The sequence below is a fragment of the Nuphar pumila genome, chromosome 1 (genome assembly GCF_984573655.1).
Source record: "Nuphar pumila chromosome 1, dmNupPumi1.hap1.1, whole genome shotgun sequence".
Lineage (NCBI taxonomy): Eukaryota > Viridiplantae > Streptophyta > Magnoliopsida > Nymphaeales > Nymphaeaceae > Nuphar > Nuphar pumila.
The window spans coordinates 1824708-1852353 of record NC_143249.1 but is presented as its reverse complement, the minus strand read 5'-3'; the positions used below and the strand labels follow the sequence as shown (position 1 = coordinate 1852353).

Here is a 27646-nt window from a genome sequence, read left to right as displayed (position 1 = left end):
GCATTTTTCACGTTGACCATCAATCACACGTGTTGATGGACGGTCAGCACAAAAAAAACACAAAAATCACATCAAAAACACAATTTTTGGGGTAAAAAGACCTTTAGTAGTGCAATAAAAGCCAAGAGTATTTTTTTGAAAAAGGTCTTTAGTTGCGCACTAAAAGCACCAGTAAAGGTCCCAGACCTTTAGCAGGACCTTTACTGATGCTTTTAGTGTGCCAGTAAAGGGTTTTTGTCTTGATTTTTCTTAATTGCTGACTATCCATCAATGCACGCGATGGACAGTCAGCGCGCTTTAGCTCAGGTTTAACACCAAATGGATTTAGCACGGAACCATTTCACTATATATATATACAGGTTTTCTGGACCAGCAAAATAACAGAGAAAAGATAGCATCACATACATGCTTCACTGCAACTTAAACGTTAACTGCAACAGGCTCTGAACAGTAAGGACAATTTCCAAATACAACGTCAAACTACCTGCAGCAGCCTAGAAGCAGAAATCATTAATAAAAAAAACTGTTATCATTATATATATATATATATATATATATATATATATACTAGAGAATACACATTAAATTGGTTCCAATTTTCACGTACTGCCTCGTGGTTGCAATTGACCGTAGCCAATCTCTAAGACATGCCATGGAATGCTCTGCCGGCATTATCACACACAGTCAGGCATGCTTCTACGGTCAACTCCCAGTTTGTTATCTTCAGGTAGGTAACAGGCATAACAGATGCCGCAATCAACTTGTGGGTGATCAACCATGGCAATAGGAGCTCCAGGTAGGGTAATCCCAAGAACATTCTCCACATTTTTACAGAAAGAAGCATTGCATCTCCTGGATCACATTAAATGACCACATTGACAAGCAGTACTGGTCAAAAAGACAGAGCAAATGCCAGAAGGAACAGGTACAAAATATTAGATAGACTGAACCAATGTCTGAAAATGGTCAAACATATGGTGAATACCTAGAAGACTGCATCCATAACAAAGGAGTTTTGGAGACAAACTGGCAATAGATTAAGGGAATATATTCCATTCTCAGTATTTGGGATAATATTTCTCTAGATTATTACAGAATGCTATGCATTAACTAGCTCAACAAAAACATTCTAAGATGCACAATTCCTCATCTAAGTTCATGACTACTCATACATATTCTTATTCTCTTATCCCTAAAATAACTATATCAAAAGTTAGCAAGTCAGTCACATTTTAATTCAGTTTAGCATCTTAGACTGAATTTAGGTTAATTATAGTCAACGTCATCATCAAAACTTATCCAAACTGCATAGCATCAACTTCACGAGCCCTATTTCTCCATTTCGTCCAACCTAGAGCTACATCCTTAATCACCAATCACCCTATGATATTCCATATCCATCCTAGCCTCCTTCCAATTCTTTATTGACCTTCTTGCCTAATTCCTTGAATTGCACCAACCTTCTTCACCAATGTTAAGACAAGCCACCACGCCATATTAAATAACACTTTGATTTTGTCTTTTATCGATATACTCCTAAGCACTATCGTATTGCAAAGTCTCGGACCATGACTATGTTTTTCCCTAATTTTTAATAAGCTTGCATTCCATATGTGCCATTTTCTAATGTTAAAACATTTTTTAATGTACATCTTCTCCATCTTGAGTGGCAAACTATGATACCTGGACACTCCATTTTGCCCTCCATACCAGTGTCGACAAGTGTATCCCAATGTCAACACACATCAACACCCAGACACTGCCATTTTACCCTCCGTACATACAAGTCAGTATTCAATTTATAATTATATTTTAAGTATATAATATATATTTTAGATATAACATATATATTTAGATTATATTCAGTTTATTTTGTATTTATGTGATATATATAGCCGTGTCCCGTACCCACTAAATTTGGTGTTCTATAACTCAAAAGCTCCTAAAACTTAGCTTTAGATATAAATGAAAAATCTTTAAAACCTCAATAAATACCCATGAAGATTTATGTAATTTGAGGACTTGATGAATGCCATGCAGACACTCCATACCTCTTCCACACCTGTGTGGAACATAGTGTCGTAAACAGAGATAATAGATTACTGACAAAATTTCCTCTTAACATCCTCCCATAAGTAGGCAGCTCATGTTATGAGCTTCAATACTTTAAATTTAGAATCAAATAGTTCAGATCAATATATCAAACATATTGACTACTTACATGTATTTTAACTTTGGAATGCATATATACAGACATGGCCCCATATCTCCCTTTTGAGCAATTTTCACATTGCACCACCTCAACCATGCTGTATTTTACCCGTTCCCGTTCCCATGTGGATCATATGGCATACTTTGGTCTGCCAATATAACAGATGATTCATGATCACAACTGCCAGCACCAAGCTTATGAAATAGGATGCAATAAACAACTCTCCAAGTTCAATGCTGTGTTGTGCTTCATACCAAATCCAAGAAAATTTTATGCAAAACCACCCTTCGGTTCTGTTATAAGTATTTTTCTATCACAGGTTGCCTTTGATAGTTTTTATAATATTACTTGATTATGTAATGAAGATTGATTGAGCCATATAGTTGTTATACCAACAACTGCAAATGCAAGAGAAAAATATTGTACTGATGCAACATTGCCTCAAGTCAACAAGGTAAGCTATCAAAACTGCAAGCACAAGTTACAAATATTGAGACATACATAACTATTTGTAGTTATAGAGCTATCAGATACCTTAGAGAGAGAGAGAGAGAGTGTCTCCACAACGTAGAGTTACCCATATAAAGGATTTTGAGAAGCTTTAGTCAAACTGTCCACGTAACCCACCATGAGATCTTCGAAAACAAACCACTCTTACAGATGCCAGTAATAAATGAGTGTTAAGATCTTAATAATCGTGCATGAATTTAATAATTAGTGTTTACGACTTTTTTTCTCTAGTGATCTCAAGATAAATAATAAGATGGATGGTTGGAGTAGGAGGATCCTAAAATCTTTTGGTTGTTTACCTTCACATCATAGTCATAGACTCTCTCTCTCCCTCATGAGTTAACTTTACAACAGAGAACTCTAATTCCACATACATACATACACGTGTGTGTCATCCTATCCTAGTGTCACAAAATATTCACCATGGCTAACAAACCAAAGCTCTGGTTATAAGAAATACCGCTGAAGGAAAGGACAGGGAGTCGTCCAAGTGATGTCAACGGGCCAGATGTTATCTAGCATCCAACTCGATTCGGTAGAGAAAACCAAGATTATTAATTGGATTTGGATTTGGATTTGGTATAGAATTTTCTAACTGAATATGAGAGATATCTGAATCCAATTACATATAAATAACTGCATTCAGTATCTGTTCCAATTAGCCCAATATCCTATCAGTTTGATTCAGTAAAGGCTACATCTGACCAGAATCCCAACTGTTTATATCCCTAGGTCATCCAATCTAAGGGATGACCCTATTACTAGTATCCTTTCATTATATGGCTTGTGTTGTTTTACAATAATACCCCTTATGTACAGCTGTACCATAAATTTACAAATATGCTGCTGATGTCCAGAACCTGCCAAAAGCACTCAAAAGTCAAAACCTGATAGAAGCACCATCTCCAATACCCCATGCAAATTGCACATGGGTGAGATCCGTGGACAATTTTTTCTTCAGAAACCAATCTCAAGAAAAGGAGAGGCTTAGTGAATATCCGTGCAACACCATTAATAAATCGAAGATGACATTCTCGATCTTCAACATTTTCTTGCATAAAGTGCTAGATGAATGTGCCTAGTCTTACAATGATGAATGGGATTCACCATCAAAATGGTTAACCCATCAAAAAGGACAAGTGTACCATCTCTCACTATTTTGTTTCCATTTTCGCCATAGAGAGTTTGTAATCAGATCTGGACCAAAGAAGCGACACCTAGAAGGCTGGATCAACCATTAAATAAATAAATGATACTCTAGCAGAGCTGCTTAACAATAAATGACAATCTTACTGTGGAAAAGACCTCGCATTGTAAGGGAAAATCAATAGTAAAAGGCTACAATCATTCCTTGCATAGAAAGGTGGCCTTAGAAACAAAAAGTAGCAATAAATAGGTGGTGTATTTATTAATCAGTTGTTAATGGAGACAAACCTAGGCCTATATGACGAAATGATGCTGCACGAGATAGGGAACGAGGTTCCAAAATCAATAGGGTTTTGTCAATATCATCCAGAACAGACCAAAATTCTTGACATTTCTCTAAAAGCTGCATGTAACAGATTATCATAATCTTTAAGTGAAGAAATTTCTCATATATGAAGGTCATCGGCTATAGCATAATTTATATGAGATGCGGCATATGATGAATGAGGAACATACCAGAAGATCGAATAGGGTTACAAGTAGGAAAGAGAAAAAAAATTGAACAGCAAATCGTAACACCAACCACTCAGCAAGTCAATCTTCCAACCCAAAATAAAGCATTACTAACATTAAGAATATGCGGAAATACACAAACCATAGATAATAAAGTTTGACCTCAAAGACTGAAGATTACATATCAATATGCCAAAAAAGAAAAACATGAAAAATAATTTTTCTTTATAGCACAAAGGCAGTTCAGATGATGCTCCCACTAACCATATACTGAATCTACCTTCGAAGAAATATCCTTTCACTGAAAGAAGTAAATAGTAAAAGACCAGCTTCAAAGCTAAGATTGTGCACTGACAGATATCACATCTGAAACATTGCATATTGATGCAAGTAATGGCAAGATGTTCTTTCAGATAATAAAAATGATCTTATATGGGTAACAAATAATTAAAACATCAGTCTGCAGAGGCTGAAAGTGAAATTCATTTGTGGAGAACGCAATGCACACAATACTTGTAGTAATGGCTTGCCTAGCTCTAAAGCACAGTACACAGATATTCGAATATAATATTGCTAAAATTGTAATCTCATATGTAATATACCACTATCATATGTAATCTTATCTGTTTAGTTTAGTTTATCTTTTTAGTTTAGTTAGCTTATCTTTTTAGTTTAGTTAGCTTTTCTTTTTTCAGTTTTGGACATGTAATAGGCTTTATGCCAAAAAGCATAAAGCATAATTTCTTACTTTTTGGACATATAATAGGCTTTATGCCTTTTTGACTTAGTCAAAAAGCATAAAGCACTAAGAGAGTTGTTGCACTCCCAACAACGCTAAATAGAGCCGTTGGGAGCCCAACGACTCCATCTTCTTTATTACTTGTATAAATGTGCGAAGCAGGTTATATGTTCCCCCCCGGAACATGCAGGTGCGTGTTCTCGGGTCTGAATGAGCGCCATGTATGTAAGCATGTGGGGCTCATTTACCCATGTGTGTATGCATCACTTAGCATCGAAGTCCGGTGCATTTACAAAGACTTAAGTACCCTTTCTCGTCATTAGCACCATGAAACGACGTTTCGAGTAAAGGACAAAAATGTCCTCTCGCCAGAGTTTGCAAATACTTAAGTACCCTTTCCCGCCATTGGCGCCATAAAACAATGTTTCGATTAAAGGACAAAAATGTCCTCCCGTCAGAAAGGGTTAAAATCATCATCGTTTTTGCCCTAAGGAGTAAACTCCTTTGCTTTAACAGGAGCTCCTCGCAATATGTCACCCTACAAATTCCGGATCACCCTTTGACGGCACACCATCTACTGTAACAGAAGCTCCCTTTGACGACGCAGCCTTTCTCGTCGTTTGCTGCCGCCGGAGCACCCTTTGTCGTCGTCTGCTGCCGCCGGAGCGTAGTTAGAGTATCGTTGCCACCATCGGCTGCATCTACCTTCTAGGTATTTCTCCTCCACTGTCGGATTAGCAAAACTTGTGTCCTAAAAGGTGATTTTTGTGTAAGTTTTCGTTATGTAAACAAATCAATTTGTAAATCCGAATGCTAAATCTTACAAGTGGTTGTAATATACATGCTAAATAATACCTATTTTCATACTCAAACAAGAGTCGTGAAAGGCAACGATATGTACTTATGAAGGCTAAATTTCTATAACGATTTATAAGTTTGAAATTAACAAAGAGTTATACATTTAATACAGTAGCGATTTGTTCGATGCAACAACGATTTATACGTTTGAATCAATAGCGATTTACGATTTATGATTCATGATTTATACATTTAAAGCAACAATGATTTATACATCTAATGCAGTAGTGATTTATGATTTACAACGATATGTACTTATGAAGGGTGTGATTTGTATAACGATTTATATGTTTGAAGCAACAACGATTTATATGTTTGATGCAATAGCAATGTGTAAATATGAAGTTACCTCAATTTGTACTTAATTTTGCTAAATCGTACTACGATGTTTATTTATGAAGCCAAATATTACCACGGCTTGTAATGTCAGTGATTGTGTAACGAATGTGATAATTTGTAATAATATATACTTGGGAAAGCGGTTGTAACATACAATGATGCAGTTAAATTTATGTGTTGTGTGTAATTAAGTATGCGGAAGAATCCAAGAATGCCAAATCATTCACTATGTCCAACACGGACAAATGAAACAAGCATAAGAGAGAAAATCTACAAAGGGATATACGAAGGGCCTTATAATAAGGCTACACACATAAAAAGAACATCTCTTTTATTGGAGAGGAGCTCTCTAAAGCAATACCAAATACAAGGGGGGTTCCCCCTATTTATAAGAGAAGGGAGACCAAAGGGGGCTCCCAATAGAGTCGTTGGGAGCCCCCAACGGTCACAATTGTGACCGTTGGGGGCCCCAACGACTCCATTGTGGGGCCCCTTTTGGTATCCCAAAATACATTTTAGAAAATAAAAAAACAAAAATAAAAAACAGAAAAATAAAAGAAATAAAACAAGTACCCCTATTGGGTACTTGTGAAAAGACCATAATACCCCTATCGGGTATTATGGTGAATACATCTATATTTATATATATATATATATATATATAGATGTATTAATACATATGTCTTAACACCCCCCCTCAAACTTTACGGGGAGATGACCGAAAGTTTGCCAAGAAGGAACAAGAAGCGAAGAGCAGGCAGGGCTTTAGTAAAGAAATCTGCAAGTTGATATTCTGAAGTGACATATGGCATTGTAACTGTCCCACGAAGATATTCATCACGAACATAGTGACAGTCCATTTCAATATGTTTAGTCCTCTCATGAAAGGTGTGGTTGCTGACAATATAGATGACACTTTTGTTGTCGCAACAAAGCTTCGAAGCACCGGTAATTTCGACTCTCATATCTTGAAGAAGACTTCGAAGCCACACAAGCTCCATTGTAGTAGTTGTCATAGCCCTGTATTCTGCTTCAGTAGAAGACAATGAGACTTTCTGTTGTTTCTTGCACCTCCAAGCAATTAACGAATCTCCTAAGAATACACAAAAGCCAGTAGTTGAGACTCGATCATTTGGGTTTCCTCCCCAGTCAGCATCAGTATAAGCCAATAAATCTAAGGAAGAGAGTGAGGATAGGAATAGCCTTTTAGTCAAAGTATTTTTGATGTATCGAATGATCCGAAGCACAACACTCATATGCACAGATGTAGGGGCATGCTGAAATTGGCTTGCAGAGTGCACAGCATGAGCAATATCAGGCCTGGTGATAGTCAGATAGGTGAGAGAGACAATGAGTTGCCTGTAGGGCGTAGGATCATCCAGCAGAACTTCATCCTCCAGTCGTAGTTTAGCATTGATAACCTCGAGAGTCTCCACCTTTTTGTCATCTGAAATCCCAGATTTGAAACATATGTCTGCAACAAGCTTCATCTGTGACAATATATACCCTCGAGGAGAGTATGTTACTTCTATACCAAAAAAGTACCTGAGAAAACCCAGATCAGACATATCAAAATTATGTTTTCACATATTTTTAACATTAAGAATACCACTTTCATCATTGCCAGTGATGATCATATCATCAACATAAAGCAGAAGGATGATGATACTATTACCTGCACGTTTAACAAAAAGAGCAGTGTCAGTATAACATGAACGAAATCCCAATTGTAACATGATAGCACTAAATCTATCATACCAAGCCTTAGAGGCTTGTTTAAGGCCATATAAAGCTTTTAATAATCGAAGAGTTTGACCTTGGTTAACACTAATTCCCGGCGGAGGGTCCATATATACTTCTTCATTCCACTGACCATTAAGAAAGGCATTTTTAACATCTAATTGAAATATAGGTCATTTCTTAGATGATGCTACAGTAATTAGAGTTCTAACGCTTGTCATGCGAGCCACGGGGGCAAAAGTCTTCTCATAATCGATGTCATATTCTTGTGAATATCCCTTAGCAACTAATCTAGCTTTATAACGTTCTAGGGAACCATCACTTTTTGTTTTGACTTTGTAGACTCACCGACATCCTATAGCTTTTTTATTTGGAGGAAGTTGAACTATTTCCCAAGTTTTAGCCTTATTTAAAGCATCTAGTTCAACTTTCATTGCTTCAACCCAATGAGGAATATTTTTTGCTTGATTATAATGGGAAGATTCATAGTAAGAATGCAAGGCTATTAGACAAGCTCTATAGTTAGGTGAGAGAGTTTCATATGAGACAAACCTATTAGGTGGAATTGATTCTCTAGAAGATCGCCTAAGGGAGGTTTCTTCTAGGGGTTCAGTAAGCCGCAAGAATTTTTCTAAAGCACTAATAGGTTGTGCTTCCTCACGCCGAGTGTATACTTGGAGATTGTCACCATTAGTTGGTGATACATCATTATCATGAGAATCATGAGTATTTTCTAAAAATTCTGGATGACTCAAAGAGTCATCATTTGAATCTTCTAAAAGATCATTGATAAATATATAATCAATTTCATTTGGTTTTTCCAATATTTCAAATCCATTTTCATCTTCTAAAAAGGTCACATCTTTAGAGACAAATAACTTATTGTTTTTATAGTCAAAGCATCTATAGCCCTTTTGATTTTCACCATATCCTAAAAATACACATTTTATTGCTTTAGGTGACAATTTATCTCTTTTATGTAGAAGAACAAAGCATTTACACCCAAAAATACGAAGACGATTGTAGTCGGGTGTCTTATTGAAAAGTTTTTCATAAGGAGAGATATTGTTCAATTTTGAAGATGGCATTCTATTGATTAAATTGGTGGAGGTTAACACGGCTTCGGCCCAAAAACTTTTAGGAATATTTTTAGAAATGAGTAAAGATCTAGTGGTTTCTAAAATATGTCTATGTTTTCTTTCCGCTAGACCGTTTTGTTGAGGTGTTCTTGGACAAGATTTTTTATGACAAATGCCATGTTGTTTTAAATATGATTGAAACTCATTTGATAAGTATTCTCCACCTGAATCGGATCTAAGAATGGACATTTGACTTTGAAATTGATTTTGAACTTTTGCATGAAATTCTTTAAAGTTAAAAACTTCCAATTTAAGGTTAAGAAAATAAATCCATACATATCTAGTATAATCATCAATAAAGGTAACATAATATGAATAACCACCTTTGGATAGAACCGGAGATGGTCCTCATACATCGGAATGCACCAATTCAAAAGGTCTTGTTGTCACAAAGGTTCTAATAGGAAAGAATAGACTTCATTTTTCCAAAAATGCAATCTTTGCAATTGATATCTTTTTCTTTACAAAACTTGTTTCCAAAAGGAAAAAGATACATTTTAGAGTAACTTGGATGTCCAAGCCTTTTATGTCAAGTTTCAATATTTTTGTCTTGGACATAAGTACAAAATGAGGTATTTGGAAGCATTAAGTTATCCATAAAATAAAGATCTCCCTTCCTATGGCCTTGCCCAATCCACTTCCCGGACCGGAGATCCTGCACAAAGCACCCTTGGGATGAGAAAGATATTTCACATCCATGGTCGACAATTTGAGAAACGGAAAAGAGGTTAAGATTTAATTTAGGAACTATTCTAACTTTTGGAACAAGAAAATCTCGAACATTTTTAGAATCAAGAGTTCCAATACCATTTATTTTGAGAAAAGTTCCATCGGCCGTAGAGACAAGATATTTTTGAATTGGTGTGCACGTTGGTTAGTGCATTTTCATGAGGAGTCATGTGAAAAGAGGCTCCGGAATCTAAAATCCAAGAGTACGTACCGGGAGGTAATGATGAGGCAATGGCGGCACTGGAGGTGGAAGAAGTAACCTTTAGAATTTGTTGGAGAGCCAAGGAGATTTGACCAAGAGTATCTTTGAGATCCCCGTTCTTGCCGTCATCTTCTTTGGTGGATGATTCTATCAGATTTCATATCTGCTATAGCATTAACAGGAAACAGGGCGAGAGAGAAAGAGAGAGAGAGAGAGAACACAATGGCTGGGGCGGCTCACAATGCTCGACCTCCAAGCCCTAACCATATTATATAATCAGCAAAAATACAACTATCCTTGTAATATCAGAGATATTACAAGGATGGCATTAATGAGAGAAAAACAGCATGTGTTTCATTAACATACCATGCGTATGGATCTGGATCCAGATCCATACGCAAGCTATATTTTAACACCCTCCCTCAAGTTGTACGTGATTTTGGATCATGTACAACTTGCTCTTCAATAGCCAAAATTGACATCCTGTTAACCCCTTGGTAAACAAGTCTGCCACTTGATCTTCTGTTCGAACATGACGTAGTTCTATCTCCTTCATCTCGACTTTCTGTCGTATGAAATGTTGATCAATCTCAATGTGCTTCGTTCTGCTATGCTGGATAGGATTACATGCAATGTTTATTGCGCTTTGATTGTCACATAGAAGAAGAGATCGAGTAATTGTCTCCCCAAGATCACTCAATAAGTGTCTAATCCATGTGGCTTCTGCTGTGCCTGCAGCCATCGATCTGTATTCAGCCTTGTACTCGATCGTGCCACTGCCTTTTGTTTTCTGCTGCTCCAGGACACTAAATTGTGTCCAATATATACACAATATCCAGAGACAGATCGTCTCTCATCTGGATCCCCTGCCCAATCTGCGTCGTATAAGTGATGAGTTCATGTCCTCTATGCAAATTATCGTTCTTGCGATAAACAAGTCTGTCTCCTATAGTTCCTTTTAAATAACGTAGAATGCGCTTCACAGCTTCCATATGACCCTCCGTTGGAGCATGCATAAACTGGGATACCTGATTGATAGCATAAACTATATCAGGTCTGGTAAAGGTCAAGTACTGTAACATTCCCATGAGACTTCTATACATTGTAGGGTTGACACAAAGATGACCATCTTCAGAGCTCAGTCTTTGGTGTAATACACTAGGAGTACTGACTGGTTTGCAATTCGTCATCTCGGCTCTTTCCAGAAGGTCAAGAGTGTATTTTTGTTGCATGAGTGTCAATGTGTCTTGTTGTCTGTCAACTTCCACACCAAGAAAGTACCTCAACTCCCCTAAATCTTTCATTTTGAAAGTTTTCATTAAAAACTGCTTCACGCCTTGCACATGATTATCTGAACTCCCAGTGATCACAATGTCATCAACATATATAAGAAGAAGTATAACAATGTCTGCCTTTTGGCAAATAAAAAGGGAATGATCCAGAGAGCATCTTCTAAAACCATAACTCTGAATTTGCATAGAGAAACTTTCAAACCAGGAACGGGATGCCTGTTTCAACCCATACAGAGATTTCCTTAGTTTGCACACCCAGGCAGTAGGGTCCTTCTCGGCATAACCAGGAGGTTGCTCCATATACACTTCTTCCTTTAAAGTTCCATGCAAAACTGCATTTTTAACATCCATCTGGCTAAGGCTCCAACCTCGATCGACTGCTAGGGATATGATGACACGAATAGTACCCATTTTGACTACCGGACTAAAAGTTTCATCGTAGTCTTCACCATATTGTTGTGTGAATCCTCGAGCAACAAGTCGTGCCTTATATCTGTCAATGCTTCCTTCAGGCTTATATTTTGTTTTATAAACCCATTTTGAGCCAACTACATTCTTTCCTTCTGGCCGAGGGACTATTTCCCAAGTCTGGCATTCATGAAGGGCTTCCATTTCTTCATTCATAGCTTCAGTCCAATGACGGGATTGAAGAGCTTGAGTAAAACAAGTGGGTTCAGCCTGTTTTGTGAGCTGAGACATAAACAACTGGAAATCAAGAAAGAAGGTCTCATAACTCACCCATCGTTGACTAGGATGCTTAATGCGTGACGGCCTTTGAGCCGGATCATTGGCGATGCTTTCCACATACCTCGGCTCTGTATTTTTGTCCCGTCTAGTGTATACCTGTCCAGAGAAGCGTTCTACTGGGGTTGGCTCAACTGGAGATGATTCAACATGTATTTGTGAGTCATTCAACTCCCTACTCAAGTCGAAGGAAGGACAATTTGTCTGACATGTTTCTCCTGTATTAGCAAAAAGATTTGCGCTCATCCATGGATCATATACTTCTAATTCTCGAGATGGCACCGCTGCAGAGTCATTGACCTGAAAATTTCGTTCGTCAAAAACAACATTTCTGGAGGTCCTAATACGTTTTGTAGTAGGATCATAGCATCGATAACCTTTGTATTCATCTGCATACCCAATAAATCTGCACTTGACAGCCTTGTCCTGAAACTTATTTCGCAGAGATGAATCAATATGTACATAACATACACAACCAAAAGCACGCAGCTGATCGTAAGAGGGATGTTGCCCGAATAAAGTATAATAGGGAGATTTACGATCCAAAAGTGTCATAGGAAGACGATTTATGATATAAACAGATGTGTGAAAAACTTCTGTCCAGAGACTAACGGGCACATTGCTATCATGTAACATGCTCATCGTGCTCTCAACAATATGCCTGTGTTTCCGCTCTGCAACCCCATTTTGTTGAGGAGTATGAGGGCAAGAAACCTGTCGACTTATTCCTTTATCCCGAAGAAAGGCAATAAACTCATTCGATGAATACTCTCCTCCACCATCACATTGGAAATGCACAATATCACAAGCAAACTTTGTTTTGACCATCGCATGGAATTCCCGAAATATTTGAAAAACTTCATGCTTGTGTTTTAAGAAATATATCCAAGTATAACGGGAATAGGAATCAATAAGGATAACATAGTAACGACTGCCAGAAAGAGAAGGAATAGGTGCGGGTCCCCAAACATCAGAACAAATAATCTCAAATGGCTTTGAAGCTCTTTTATTTATAATATGAAAAGGAAGAACATGACTTTTGAAGAGTTCGCATGAGGAACATTTATTATTATTATCAGAAAATGAACATAAACTAGACTCTGGAAGGAGACCATCAGATACAAGGTTTTTAACGAAACCTCGATTACAATGTTCCAAACGACTATGCCAAATATCTGGCTTATTACAATGAGATGAATTAAAAACTGCCAATGAAGGAAAAAACAAAGACTCTGAAGGCGAAGACACTGAAGAATGCTTGGACGACTTCAACTGGAGAACTGGGACTGAAGACGAAAACACTGAAGGAATCTCCTTGAAGACGTACATGTTTCCTTGTCGCTCCCCCTTAGCGAACGTCTCCTTCGTTCGTAGATCCTTAACATAAACAGAAGAGAGAGTAAATTCGACAGAAGAATTCATATCGTCAACAAGTTTAGCTACAGAGACAATGTTCTTTTTAATATTAGGAGCAAGAAGGACATTGGACAAGTGAAGTGAGGACTTTGACATAGGGATATGTGCATTGCCAGTATGACTAATAGAGTGATAAGTTCCATCTCCTGTAACTATACTACCTTTTTCAAAATAAGGCAATAAGTGAGATAACTTACCCGCATTACCCGTAACATGCGTGGCGGCACCTGAATCAACATACCATTCGCCTTGTTCATTTTGCTTGATCGTTATCTGTGACAATGCTGATAACAAAAGTTGTTGCACATCTGTGGATGGCCCTTTTGTGTCCACAGCAGTAGCGGATTTATTTTCAATTTTGTTTATTTTTCCTCTATTTTGTAGGTTGAACCAACAATCAGCTTTCACATGTCCTCTTTTGTTACATAGGAAACAAGTGGGCACTCTCCTCTGATTCCCTGTGTTAAAACCCCCTGAAATATTAGGTGTAGGCAAGATACCACGTCCTCCCTGCCCAAAACGTCTGCGGCCTCTGCCTCCTTGATGCCCTCTATTCCATCGTCCAAAACCTACAGAAGTGTCCATGGCCAAAACTGAATGAGGACGAGTTGATTCATTTCCTTTTGCCCTTTGCTTCATAACCATCTCATGCTTGAGAAGTTTCGCTTGGAGGTCGTCAAAAGTGGGCAAGTGAGGAAGGCATGATAAAGCTGTGGTAAACATGTCAAAGTCAGGACCCAATCCATTGAGGAGTTGTTGAACTTTATCTTTATCTGCAATAGCACTTCCAACAACAACCAATTGATCAGTAATACTCTTCAAGCGGCCTATGTATTCCATGACTGTCATGGAGCCTTTCTTCAAACTTTGAAATTCATTTTTTAAGAACATAACTCGGGATTCTGATATCTGAGAGTAAGTATGTGACAGTTTACTCCACAGATCCGCCGCAGTGCAATCATCTGAAATAGTAACCAACACTTCTTGAGAGAGTGTTGACGTAATATAAGCAACTAAAGACTGATTCCGCTCCCTCCAAACTGTATATTCTGGATTCTTAATGGAAATGGTAATTGTGTCACCTTTTTCATCCTTGGTTTCCTGCAAAATAAGCCGTGGTGGTATAGGGACTAAACCATCCAAATGTTCATCGAGATCCTGACTTCGTATAAAAGGAAGGATTTGCCTTTTCCACGTCAAAAAATTAGAATGAGTAAGTTTTTCTGTAACAAGCCGACTCAAGAAATTGGCAGAGGGACCGGATGATGAAGACGAAGAGTAATCCATATCAGTAGAATAATGAATGAGCAAACAAGATGAATGAAAAGAAATAAACAGATTTAAGATCACTCAATTAATCAGAAACACTGTAATAAGGCAGATACTTGTACGACCAAACAAGGCTGCACAAAGAACACTAAAACAGCAATGAAGGAAGGAAAGGAAATTTAAGGAATCAGAACTGATTTGAAAAAAAAAATGAGAACAATCACAGATGATAGAGTAACAGAAAAGAGAGAACTTAGGATGAACACAGTCGATGAGCACGCTGAAGGAGGAAACGCTGTTTCAGAAAGGGGAGATCACGCTGCTGCTATCGGGTGGAACACGCGGAAGGGAGTTCTGCTGTTCACGCACAGGGGATCACGCTGCTGCTATTCCAGAGAGTCTTCACGCTGAAGGAGGAACACGATGCTGCTGTTTCAGAAATTTCAGAAGAGGAGGAAATGATGTTAGGATGAACACGCTACTGCTGTCAGGTGGAATACGCAGAAGGGAGTTCTGCTGTTCACGCAAAGGGGGAGATCACGCTATTTCAGAACTTCCTCACGCACAGGGAGTTCTGTTGTTCACGCTGAAAGAGGGTACACTGTTTCAGAAGGGGAAGATCACGCTGCTGTTCACGCTGGAAGAGGATACGCTGGGGAAGAGGATACGCTGGGGAAGATCACGCTGTTGTTCACGCTGAAAGAGGATACGCTGTTTCAGAAGGTCTTCACGCACAAGATGGCCTGAGATCTGATACCATATCAGATTTCATATCTGCTATAGCATTAACAAGAAACAGGGCGAGAGAGAGAGAGAGAACACAATGGTTGGGGCGGCTCACAATGCTCGACCTCCAAGCCCTAACCATATTATATAACAACAACAACTACGCCTTCATCCCAAAACAATTGGGGTCAGCGATATGAACCAAAAAAGAAATTCATTTTGGGTCTTCCACATGAATCCTTTTCCTCCAATCATTTCTATCCAACGCCATGTCCTCGGTGAGGTTCAAAGCATTCATATCCTTTCCTATCATCTCCATCCAAGTCTTCCTAGGCCTACCCCGACCTCTTTTAACTAATATATTTTCCCATTTCTCCAACCTTCTAACTGGAGCATCATTAGGCCTTCGCCGAATATGTCCAAACCACCGTAAACGATTCTCTCGCATCTTATTTTCAATGGGTGCAACACCTACCTTCTTACGTATCTCTTCGTTCCGAATCTTATCTTTTATTGTATTTCCACACATCCATCTAAGCATCCGCATCTCAGCTACACTCATTTTTTGAATATGATGTCTCTTGGCAGCCCAACATTCCGTACCATATAGTAAAGCGGGTCTAATAGTCGTCCTATAAAACTTTCCCTTCAACCGCAATGGCATTCTACGATCGCACAGCACTCCAGTAGCACTTTTCCATTTCATCCACCCAACCTTTATCCTATGATTTACATCTCCATCAATTTCTCCATACTTTTGAATGATGGATCCCAAATATTTGAAATAATCATTCACCGGTATATCTTGCTCACCAAGCTTCACTACACTCCCATCACTACTTCGTTGCTTACTAAACCGACATTCCATATATTCAGTCTTACTCTTACTCAACTTAAAACCTCTAGCTTCCAATGTCTGTCTCCATAATTCTAACTTAGCATTAACCCCAGCTCTAGACTCATCAATCAAAACAATATCATCAGCAAACAACATACACCACGGTACATTTTCTTGAATTGATCTCGTAAGCTCATCCATCACTATCGCAAATAGGAAAGGGCTTAAAGCAGATCCTTGATGTAACCCAACCGTTATCGGAAAATTGGTTGTCACCCCTCCACAAGTGCGGACATTGGTTACTACTCCTTCATACATATCTTTAATTATACTAATGTACTTGAGAGAAACATCTTTCTTCATCATTGTCCACCAGAGAACGTCCCTAGGTACTCTATCGTATGCCTTCTCTAAATCAATAAAAACCATATGCAAATCTTTGTTCCTCTCTCTATATCTTTCAATAAGTTGTCTAAGAAGATGTATAGCTTCCATAGTTGATCTTCCAGGCATAAAACCAAATTGATTCTCCGATATCATGACAACCTTCCTCAACCTAGACTCAATATAATCAGCAAAAATACAACTATCCTTGTAATATCAGAGATATTACAAGGATGCCATTAATGAGAGAAAAACATGTGTTTCATCAACATACCATGCGTATGGATCTGGATCCAGATCCATACGCAAGCTATATTTTAACAGATTCCTCAACGGAAGCCACCTTTGGCTTGAATGCCCCATTTAGCTTTGGGCAAACGAGTTTAATATGTCCCAGCTCATAACAATGATGACATATAATCATTTTTCTTCCACCACTCCCTTGCTTAGCAAAATGAGGTGGTTTGTATGTTTTAACATGATTGTCGGGTTTAGATACGGCAAGAACTTCATCTATGCTCTTACCCATGCTATGCCTAGTCTCTTCTTGAGTAATCTCGGCAATAGCCTCTTCTAAAGGAGGAAACATAGATCTATGGAGAAGTGAAGATCTAACTTGTTCAAATTCGGGACGAAGCCCAAATAAAAATTAAAACAATCTATCTTGTTCCATTTGTTTTTGTCTTAGTACCACATCCTCCGTAGCCACCCATTTAGGCTCCAAAAGAGCCAATTCATCCCGCAAAGGATTTAGAGCACTATAATAGTCTTGTATGCTCATGTCGCCTTGTTTTGTGGTTCTCACTTTTTCTTGCAAAAAATAAGCTCTTGCAAGATCCTTTTGGGTAAACATACCCTTCATAAAAAACCAAGCTTCATTTGCCCGGCGGAATTTTGCAATATTTGCACATACCTTAAGTTTGACATTATTCATAAACCATGCTAGGATTTTTGCATGGTTGCTCTCCCAATCTTCCATTTGGTGATGATAATCTTCAATGGCCTTGAGACGAGCATCACCTTCAAGTGCTTTCTCTTGATCTTCTTCCATCTTTGTGAGCTTAAGTTGGGGTTCCGGAACGGTTCCCATTACATAACCCCAAAGCTTCTTACCTTTGAGATTATTCTCCATTGCGGATGCACACATCATGTAATTTTTTCCATTGAGCTTGAATGATAGATCGATCTTGACTTCCATTGCTACAAAATGAAGATGTGAAAAAGAAAGGAAGTAGAGAGAGACACGATTTTACCTTAGAAGATCGTATGGCTCTGATACCATGTAATTAAGTATGCGGAAGAATCCAAGAATGCCAAAGCATTTACTATGTCCAACACAGACAAATGAAACAAGCATAAGAGAGAAAATCCACAAAGGGATATACGAAGGGCCTTATAATAAGGCTACACACATAAAAAAGAATATCTCTTTTACTGGAGAGGAGCTCTCTAAAGCAATACCAAATACAAGGGGGGTTCCCCCTATTTATAAGAGAAGGGAGACCAAAGGGGGCTCCCAATAGAGTCGTTGGGGGCCCCAACGACTCCATTGTGGGGCCCCTTTTGGTATCCCAAAATACATTTTAGAAAATAAAAAAAACAAAAATAAAAAACAGAAAAATAAAAGAAATAAAATAAGTACCCCTATCGGGTACTTGTGAAAAGACCATAATACCCCTATCGGGTATTATGGTGAATACATCTATATTTATATATATAGATGTATCAATACATATGTCTTAACATTGTGCAGGTTAGCAATGACTACAATTTGTAAGACAAGAAAGCCTTCGCCGTTTGAGGGGATGACTCTCGGAGAAATCATCCGTCAATCCGATATATATAAGGGTTATGTAAAAAACATTGAGAATGAAAAAGACAAAAACAAATTGTTGGATATTTATTATGTTGAGCCTGATCCATCAGATATTGAAGATGAAAAGCAAACGAAGAAAGATGAGGAAGAACTAAAGATGAAGAAGAAGAAGAAGGATGACGAAGAGAAGGAAAAACAAAGGAAGAAGGAAGAGAATGAAAACTAGGCGCACTTATGAGGCAAAAGGATTTCTTCCTGCCGACCATGCAAAATTAAATTTATATGCACATCATTTTTCATGTTATCTGTCATGATCGTCAGTTGCATCGTACTATACTATGCATCGAGTTGTTATTTACCGTGCTAATAAAAGAAATGACTTATCGTATATGTGTGTTGACAATAGTGATTCAAGAGACAGCAATTTAATGACATCTACGACACTGAATACGCACATCGCCACCGCTAATTTAATGACATCAATTTTAATCGCTAAATAAACAGCGATTTGAATACGCACATCGCCACCGCAATTGTGCCACAATGTAAATGTCGCACGCACACAATTCAATATCATAATACAAATATCATACAAATCGACACTAGCAAACACATAATATGTTACGAATCGATATACATATCGCATAATATATTACAAATCGATATGAAAATTCAGCATAATAGCTTACAAATCGATATTAACAAATAAAACAATATCTTACATAGATTACAATGAAATTGCACATTCCCACCACCACCACTACTAGCTTTTATCCCTTTTGTCACAAGCCTCCAAAGTGGTTGAGAAACTTCTAATTCAGGGTTAGAACTTGAACCAAATGTATTGACACTACCGCTAGAACTCGCCATTATATCTAAAAAGTGAAAACTGAAAAGAAAATAAGTAAATAAAATAAAGTTAATAAACACTACCTCTATGAATCGGAAGCACAGGGAGGGGCCGAGCCCCTCCCCTGCGAAAACAGGGAAGCATGGAGGGGTCGAGCCCCTCTTCTGCGAGCAGAGGGTGCAGGGAGGGGGGCGAGTGCCTCCTCTATGAATCGGAAGCACAGGGAGAGGCCGAGCCCCTCCCCTGCGAAAACAGGGAAGCATGGAGGGGCCGAGCCCCTCTTCTGCGAGCAAAGGGTGCAGGGAGGGGGGTCAAGCCCCTACCCTGCGAAAACAGGGAAGCATGGAGGGGCCGAGCCCCTCTTCTGCGAGCAGAGGGTGCAGGGAGGGGGGCTGAGCCCCTCCTCTATGAATGGGAAGCACAGGGAGGGGCCGAGCCCCTCCCCTGCGAAAACAGGGAAGCATGGAGGGGCCGAGCCCCTCTTCTGCGAGCAGAGGGTGCAGGGAGGGGGGCCGAGCCCCTCCCCTGCGAAAACAGGGAAGCATGGAGGGGTCGAGCCCCTCTTCTGCGAGTAGAGGGTGCAGGGAGGGGGGGCGAGCCCCTCTTCTGCGAGCAAAGGGTGCAAGGAGGGAGGCTACGAGCAGAGGGTGTAGGAGGGTCGACATACCTGACGGAGGGGGAGACGGTGGCTGCCTGTGGGTATCGTCGCCGGAGTCTGGATCGCCGGCGTGGGTGCAGGAGAAAGCTGCAGGGGCTGAGGGGGAGAGGCAAAATCGAGAGGGTAAGCCCCTCTCCCTGTCGATAAACCCCTTTTAGGGTTCGGCTGCCAAAAAAAAATTGGATCTGGGTCGGGTTTGGACCCGACCCGACCCGGATCCAAAACATAATTTAAAACTCAAAATGGACATTTTTGGACTCGGTCAAAGTTGACCGAGTCCAAAATGTCGACGGACTCGGCCTCGACTCGTTGACCGAGTCCGGGCCGAGTCCGAAGCCGCACCCGAGTCCGCACCCGTGTCGGGGCGTGTCGACTCGAGTGCGGCAACCCTTTAGCAGAGTCCGTGTTACATAGCTTAGGAGAAAGTTTATCATTCTTATCTATAAGAATAAAACATTTGTAACCAAAGACTTGTAACCTGTTATAATCAGGTTCCATTTTATATAAAACTTCAAAATAAGAAATTTTACCCAAATTCCTAGATGATAAACGATTTATAAGATACCAGAAGCAAGAGCCGCCACGGCCTAAAAGTTTTTAGGAATATTTTGGGATATAAGAAGTGTTCAAGTGGTTTCAATGATATGCCTATGTTTTCTTTCAGCCAACCCATTTTGTTGAGGGGTTTTAGGACAAGACCTTTGGTGAACAATACCACTATCTTCAAGATACTTCCTGAATTCATTGGAGAGATATTCTCCTTCAGAATCACTTCTAAATATCTTAAGATTATTGTTAAATTGATTCTTAATCATCACATGAAATGATTTAAAACATAAAAAACTTCATGCTTATGTTTAAGAAAATAAATCCAAGAGTACCTAGAAAAGTCATATACAAAAATCACATAGTAGAAAAATCCTCCTTTCGAAACAATTGGTGTCGGTCCCCAAACATCGGAATGAACGATTTTGAAAGATTTAGAAGTAAACATAGATCTTTGTTCAAAAGGCATAGTTCTCATTTTTCCAAGAATACAATCACTATAAGAGAATGTATTTTTACAAAGATTTTTAGCAGAATGTAAATAAGATAACTTGGTGATGTTAGGATGACTAAGTCTTTTGTGCAAACAACAACAACTACGCCTTCATCCCAAAACAATTGGGGTCAGCGATATGAACCAAAAAAGAAATTCATTTTGGGTCTTCCACATGAATCCTTTTCCTCCAATCATTTCTATCCAACGCCATGTCCTCGGTGAGGTTCAAAGCATTCATATCCTTTCCTATCATCTCCATCCAAGTCTTCCTAGGCCTACCCCGACCTCTTTTAACTAATATATTTTCCCATTTCTCCAACCTTCTAACTGGAGCATCATTAGGCCTTCGCCGAATATGTCCAAACCACCGTAAACGATTCTCTCGCATCTTATTTTCAATGGGTGCAACACCTACCTTCTTACGTATCTCCTCGTTCTGAATCTTATCTTTTATTGTATTTCCACACATCCATCTAAGCATCCGCATCTCAGCTACACTCATTTTTTGAATATGATGTCTCTTGGCAGCCCAACATTCCGTACCATATAGTAAAGCGGGCCTAATAGTCGTCCTATAAAACTTTCCCTTCAACCGCAATGGCATTCTACGATCGCACAACACTCCAGTTGCACTTTTCCATTTCATCCACCCAACCTTTATCCTATGATTTAGATCTCCATGAATTTCTCCATACTTTTGAATGATGGATCCCAAATATTTGAAATAATCATTCACCGGTATTTCTTGCTCACCAAGCTTCACTACACTCCCATCACTACTTCGTTGCTTACTAAACCAACATTCCATATATTCAGTCTTACTCTTACTCAACTAAGTCTTTTGTGCCAAATATTTATATCTTTATGTCTGGCAACATTACAAAAAGAATTTTTTGAAACTTGAAGAGAGTCCATATAGTATAAGTCTCCCTTCCTAGAGCCTTCTCCAATCAATTTCTCGGACCGGCGATCCTGTATTAAACATTTAGCAGAAGAAAATTTAATATTGCATCCATGATCCAAGTGTTGAGAAACAGAGAGAAGGTTCAAGTTTAATTTAGGTATAAATCTAATTTTTGGAATACAAAAATCTTGAGTTTCAAAATTACCTATGCCTTTAATTTCAAGAGAAGTTCCATCCACAGTATAAACAAAAGATGGAGAAATATTTTTCGAATAATCGGAAAGAGAATACATGTTTGGGGACATATGAAAAGACGCACCTGAATCCAAAAGCCAAGAAACTTTACCTAGAGGGAAACAGTAGACACGGCGGCACCGAAGGTGGCTCCCTTGAGAAGAGGTTGGAGCGCTTCCACTATTTGATTTAGTGAAAGAGATCCATTTGAAGACGTCTCCTTCTTTTGCGGTATACCAGTGGTTGCTATAGCTAGAAGTTTCTTCCACTTAGGGCATATGGGTTTGATATACCCCGGTTCTTTACAAAAATGGCAAATAATCTTGCTATAGTCCTTTCTTCCTCCTTGTCCACTATTCTCCTCTTGATTTTGAGTTTTAAAATGAGGAGGACGATAGGTTCTTATATTATTTTTGGGCTTAGACACCGCATTGACCCCATCATTGTCTTCATAGTTAGAGGGGACCGCAAGCACATTTGACCCTTGCTTACTTATACTCATACGGGTTTCTTCACCACTTAATTTGGTGAGAACATCCTTAAGAGAAGGAGTGAAAGATGACAAAAGAGAAGACCTTATTTGCTCAAATTCGATCCTTAGCCCATTCCAAAAATTGAAGAATTGATCTTCTTCTAGTTGTTTCTGACGAAGTTCAATCGTTTCTCCACTCCATTTTGGTTCGAGCATGGCAAGCTCGTCCGAAATGGAAGAAAGATCGGCGAAGTATTCTCTAACGGTCATGTCACATTGGAGAAGAGTAAGAGCCTTCTTTTGAAGGTAGTATTTATGGGATAAATCCCTGAACGTATACATTTTTTCAAGATAATGCCAAGCTTCCAAAGCTTTCTTGAACTTAATAACATTGGCATTAATCTTAGTTTCAACCGATGAAAAAATCCAAGAAAGAATCTTAAAATTTTTCATTTTGCATTCATCGTGCTTCTTAAAATAATCCTCAAGAGCTTTGGTTCTTTCGTCCCCTTCAAGGATCTTGATTTCACCTTCCGTTATCATGGTGATTTTTTGTTCCGGTTCCGGGATTGTGCCTTGCACATAACCCCAAAGAGCCTTCCCTTTTATATGAGCATCTATATTCCCGGCCCAAACGTGATAGTTAGAGCCATTTAGTTTAAAACCGAGAGCAAAATGAGACTTTTTTTCACCCATTAGAGAGGGGAGATGGAAGAAGAAATACGTACGAAAGTAAGATTTTAGATCTTACTTGTCGCAAAGCTCTTCTAAAATATTGGAGGAAGAGAATCCACCACTTCAATCTTCAAAACACCAAAGGCATGCTTTTTGAGGCACTCAAAAAATGAAGAATCCCATGATCTTCTATCTTCAACCAAGCTCTGATACCATGTAAAGATGTTCACGAAGAGACAATCCACATCCAAGCACTAATACTTTATAAAAGATGTGCTCAAATGCACTCAAACAACACTTGAACAAATACGCATACAAGCGTAAAATAATCAAACATGCACAAAGGCATGCGATGAATGCATTAACCAAAAAGGAAATGCTTGAGACTCTCAACTCTCAAGCTTATTTTTACAAAGGGGGAGCACCTTTATATATACAAATCCACACAAGAGCCAACATGGGGGCTCCCAAAGGAGTCATTGGGAGCCCCCAACGGTCACATTTGTGACCGTTGGGGGGCCCCAACGACTCTATTGTGAGGCCCCCAATGTGGTTCAAAAAAGATAAAAATTAATAAAAGAAAAAAGAAAATTTAAGAAAATAATTACAAGCATAATTCCAAGGGAATATGCGTAAAAGGGAAAATTACAGAAATACCCTTCCGGGTATTATAATAAAAAAAGATATATATATATATATATATACATGTAATGAAATTTGGAGTTACATTTTAACAAAGGCTTCAACACTAATCTCAGCCATTAGCAGACATACTTAGGCTGGTTTCAACTATAATCTGACAAAACAAAATTTTTTCCTAGATCTTTCAAACAAAGATTACAAACTCCTATTTCCTTTGAATCAAGAATTGATAAATGAGCAATGAATGCTCATAAACCTGAATTACTATATTAAACAAGAAAACTTTGCTAAGTCCAGATTTCTATTATAATGAAGATATCACTTGTAAAAGATCAATCACAAACTTTACCAGCATTTCCTTCATTTCTGATATGAACAGAACAATGTCCTGACTCTGGTTTAGCCTCCACAATTAAAAAAAAAGGCATTTAAATAAAAATCGGATTCTACAAGAGCCAAAGAATGCAGAATATTTGTCACATAAAGAAATGAGCTCCTAAGATCTCAACAATGTGAAAAGTTATGCCAACAACATACAAAAACGATAGCACAAAAGACTCTTAACTTAGCTCCTGTAAAGATTCACTGAGAGTGAGAGCTCTGACTCATATTTTCTAAAGAGAACATGTGCATATCAATACAAAACAGATGGTTTTCATCATATGAAAATATTATGGCCTTTCCAATTGACTGTCAAGCATAAACATTCAACTTTACAAAACAGTGAATCAAGAGCCCATAATGAATTTCAGAAATAGGGTCGTATACCTTTTAAATCACAATGTCTTCTACCATCCAAAGAATTGTGGAACGCCGATAAACCAATTATGCTACTGATGGACAAAAGCACCCGCACCTGCAGACCTTTTTTCTCTTTTCCCTTCTCTATGGAAGGCATGCATAAGATTAGAGTTCAAGAACATATTGAAGATGCCAGGCATACATCTTGCTTCAATCTCTCTTTAGTATAGCCATTGCCTTAATCTGTTCAGGAATATATGTGTGGTTTTTCCTCACAGCACTAAAGCATGCATGCATATAGGCTTCAAAAAAAACCTTGGTTCATTGAATAATAATTGGCATTTCCTAATATTTGTTGTGGCATGTTATGATAGTTTATGACTGTATCTTTCCTTAGGGTGTGTTTGAATGTCTGGTTCTCAAATCCAATGATCAGTTTTGAGAACCGAGGAATGTAAATTCGAGTACCTCTGATACAAATACTCAGGTTAGGCCAAAGATCTGTGAATTTACACTGAAAAATGAATATCAGATCCACAAAAGAAATAACGAGGATCTAATATGCAGCAATTGAATTGCATCAGATGGATTCAAATTCTACCCTAGGGTTTTGCATGTTCAGATCACGCTTCATTATGGAGCGCTCCTAGTATACCTGCATCTAGCTCTCATATTTCTTTTGCGCACCATTCGCGTCTTTCACTGTTATCTGGCTCTTTCTATTTTACTGCAGCATCATAATCCTTTTGCAACATCCTTCACAATGACGCAGTTTTCCATGTCATTTTCACAAATCAACAGTTTCGGTATTCGAATTTAACTTTGTTCGTCTTCCTTTCTCGGAAAATGGGGGAACCTTCAAAATCCTAGTCGATGAGGGCTGTAAATCTTGATTTCAACACAAAATCCGTTCAATTTTGGTTTCAATTTCATCATTTAAGTTTTTTTTCATCCTACGATGTGTTAAAGCATTCCTAGTCCGCATTTATATCACAATAGAACAAAACCTTTATAGAATTGCCTGCAGAAGAGGGGGAAAAGGTCGAATTCTGTAGTACTAAACAAGCACGAACGAGAAAGAAGCCACAGAGAGAGAGATCAATGGGCGTCGTCTGAATAGTAAACGGAAAGCGTCCAAACCTGCTGAATTCAGCGTTCGAAGCCGGCAAGAAGCGCATGGATCTCTGGGTCGCCCTCCAATTTGACGCTCGATAAAGTACTCGACTCCGATCTTTTCGAGGAGGGCACGTTGTGGAGCATGAGACGCATCTCCTTCCCCTAACCATTGCAAAAATGCTGCAATCGTAAGATCCCACGCCGGGCGAAAACAAAACCCTAGAACCAGCGATAGAATCACGAGAGAGGGGTCGATCACCGACTTGAACGAGGAATCGGACGGAGAAAGACGTCCCATCGGCGTCGAGAGGATCGACAAGAGGATCCATTGCAGCTGACAACCCCACCAACCCTACTACTAAGAAACTAACTTTGCGCCAAACCACCGCTCTCTCTTTCTCTCTCGCGGTCTTGCCCAATCTTTGCGGTCGTTTTTAGAAGTAATTGTTAAAGAGTCTTTCGCGCTTGATGTACTCCTGAGCTCTTTTCTAATTAGGCGATGCAAGCGACGAAGGCTGATATGAAAGACGTGGTTGCTTATTACTTGATGGTTTGTTTGGATTTTTCGACAAATTTCGATCGTCCTTAATAAGTTATTCATGAATCTTGGTTGATATATATGCGATTCCATCTATGCATCTTAAAGACCTCGCTCGTCTTTCCTACGTAAAATAAATTTATTATTAGTAAGTGAGCCTAGACGAACATTGGTTGTTCATGCTCGAGTTTGTCGAGTCTATTTCACGAATTTGAACGAGCTTTACGAACCAAACACGAGCCAAGCCGTGAGTGGCTCATCTCATTCCCCAACCTTAGTCAAGCCATCAGCGGCTCATCGTTTCTCAGCTCTAATTTTTGCTACATGGGAAAAACTTATTTTTCGTAAGCTTGCTTCTAAAATGAAAGTTTTAAACTTATAATGTATTAGGTAAAACTTGCTTCTAAAATGAAAGTTTTAAGCGGCTCATCGTTTGTTTCGTATGGAAGTAGTTCTGCCTCACCGCCTGTTTCCCACGCAGTGCAGGGAACGTCCACTCTTTAGGTTTCGCTTGGGCTGGTTGAGCTTGCTCGTTTAAAGAAACAGATGTTTGAGCTTGGCTCAAGATTGAGTCAGCTCGAGTCAGGCTCAACAAGGCTTGAGCTGACTGAATTCATTAAATATTTTCGAATGGATGGTAGATGAAACCGGATTTCAACTTTCAAGAACGTTTCCTACTCATTACGGTAAGACCATTTTTTTTCTTTTTCTTTTTTTTTCTCTGATTTTTCCACAAGAAAATATTCCACATACGTACGTAACTATATTACATGGACTAATCGAGCTTCAGCAAACATGGTTCGTTTACACATACTGAGACTGAGTGAAAGAAAGAGAAGAAACCTCAGTCAGAGAATTCTATGTTCACGTATTGAATTTTACAATGTTTTATACAATAGGAAACACACTTTGTGCTTATGGAAAATCCCACAATTTTAGGGATAGCTAACAATTGACAAATTTACACTTTCCTTTTACAACAAATAATTATGGCTGCCAGTCACGAATGTGGTTTAGATTGGAATCTTAGCCAATTCAAAACAGCAACCACATTGTCGCTAATTTGGTGAGATCTTGATAAGATCGTCCAGTTCATTTGATATGAGCCTTCCTGATTTGCTTTATCTCTAACGTGTTCTCTCTCAAATTGGAGCCTAGGGAT

At 38.8% G+C, this 27646-nt stretch overlaps 1 long non-coding RNA gene across 1 annotated transcript; it reads right to left on the bottom strand.

Annotated features, from left to right (window-relative positions):
* Positions 1 to 394: 394 nt before the first annotated feature.
* LOC149847653 (uncharacterized) lies at positions 395 to 26422 on the bottom strand. Its single transcript, XR_016426774.1, has 2 exons — positions 25971 to 26422; positions 395 to 852 (listed from the first exon to the last, which is right to left on the bottom strand). It is a non-coding gene; the product is annotated as an uncharacterized LOC149847653 (long non-coding RNA).
* Between the last annotated feature and the right edge of the window lie 1224 nt (positions 26423 to 27646).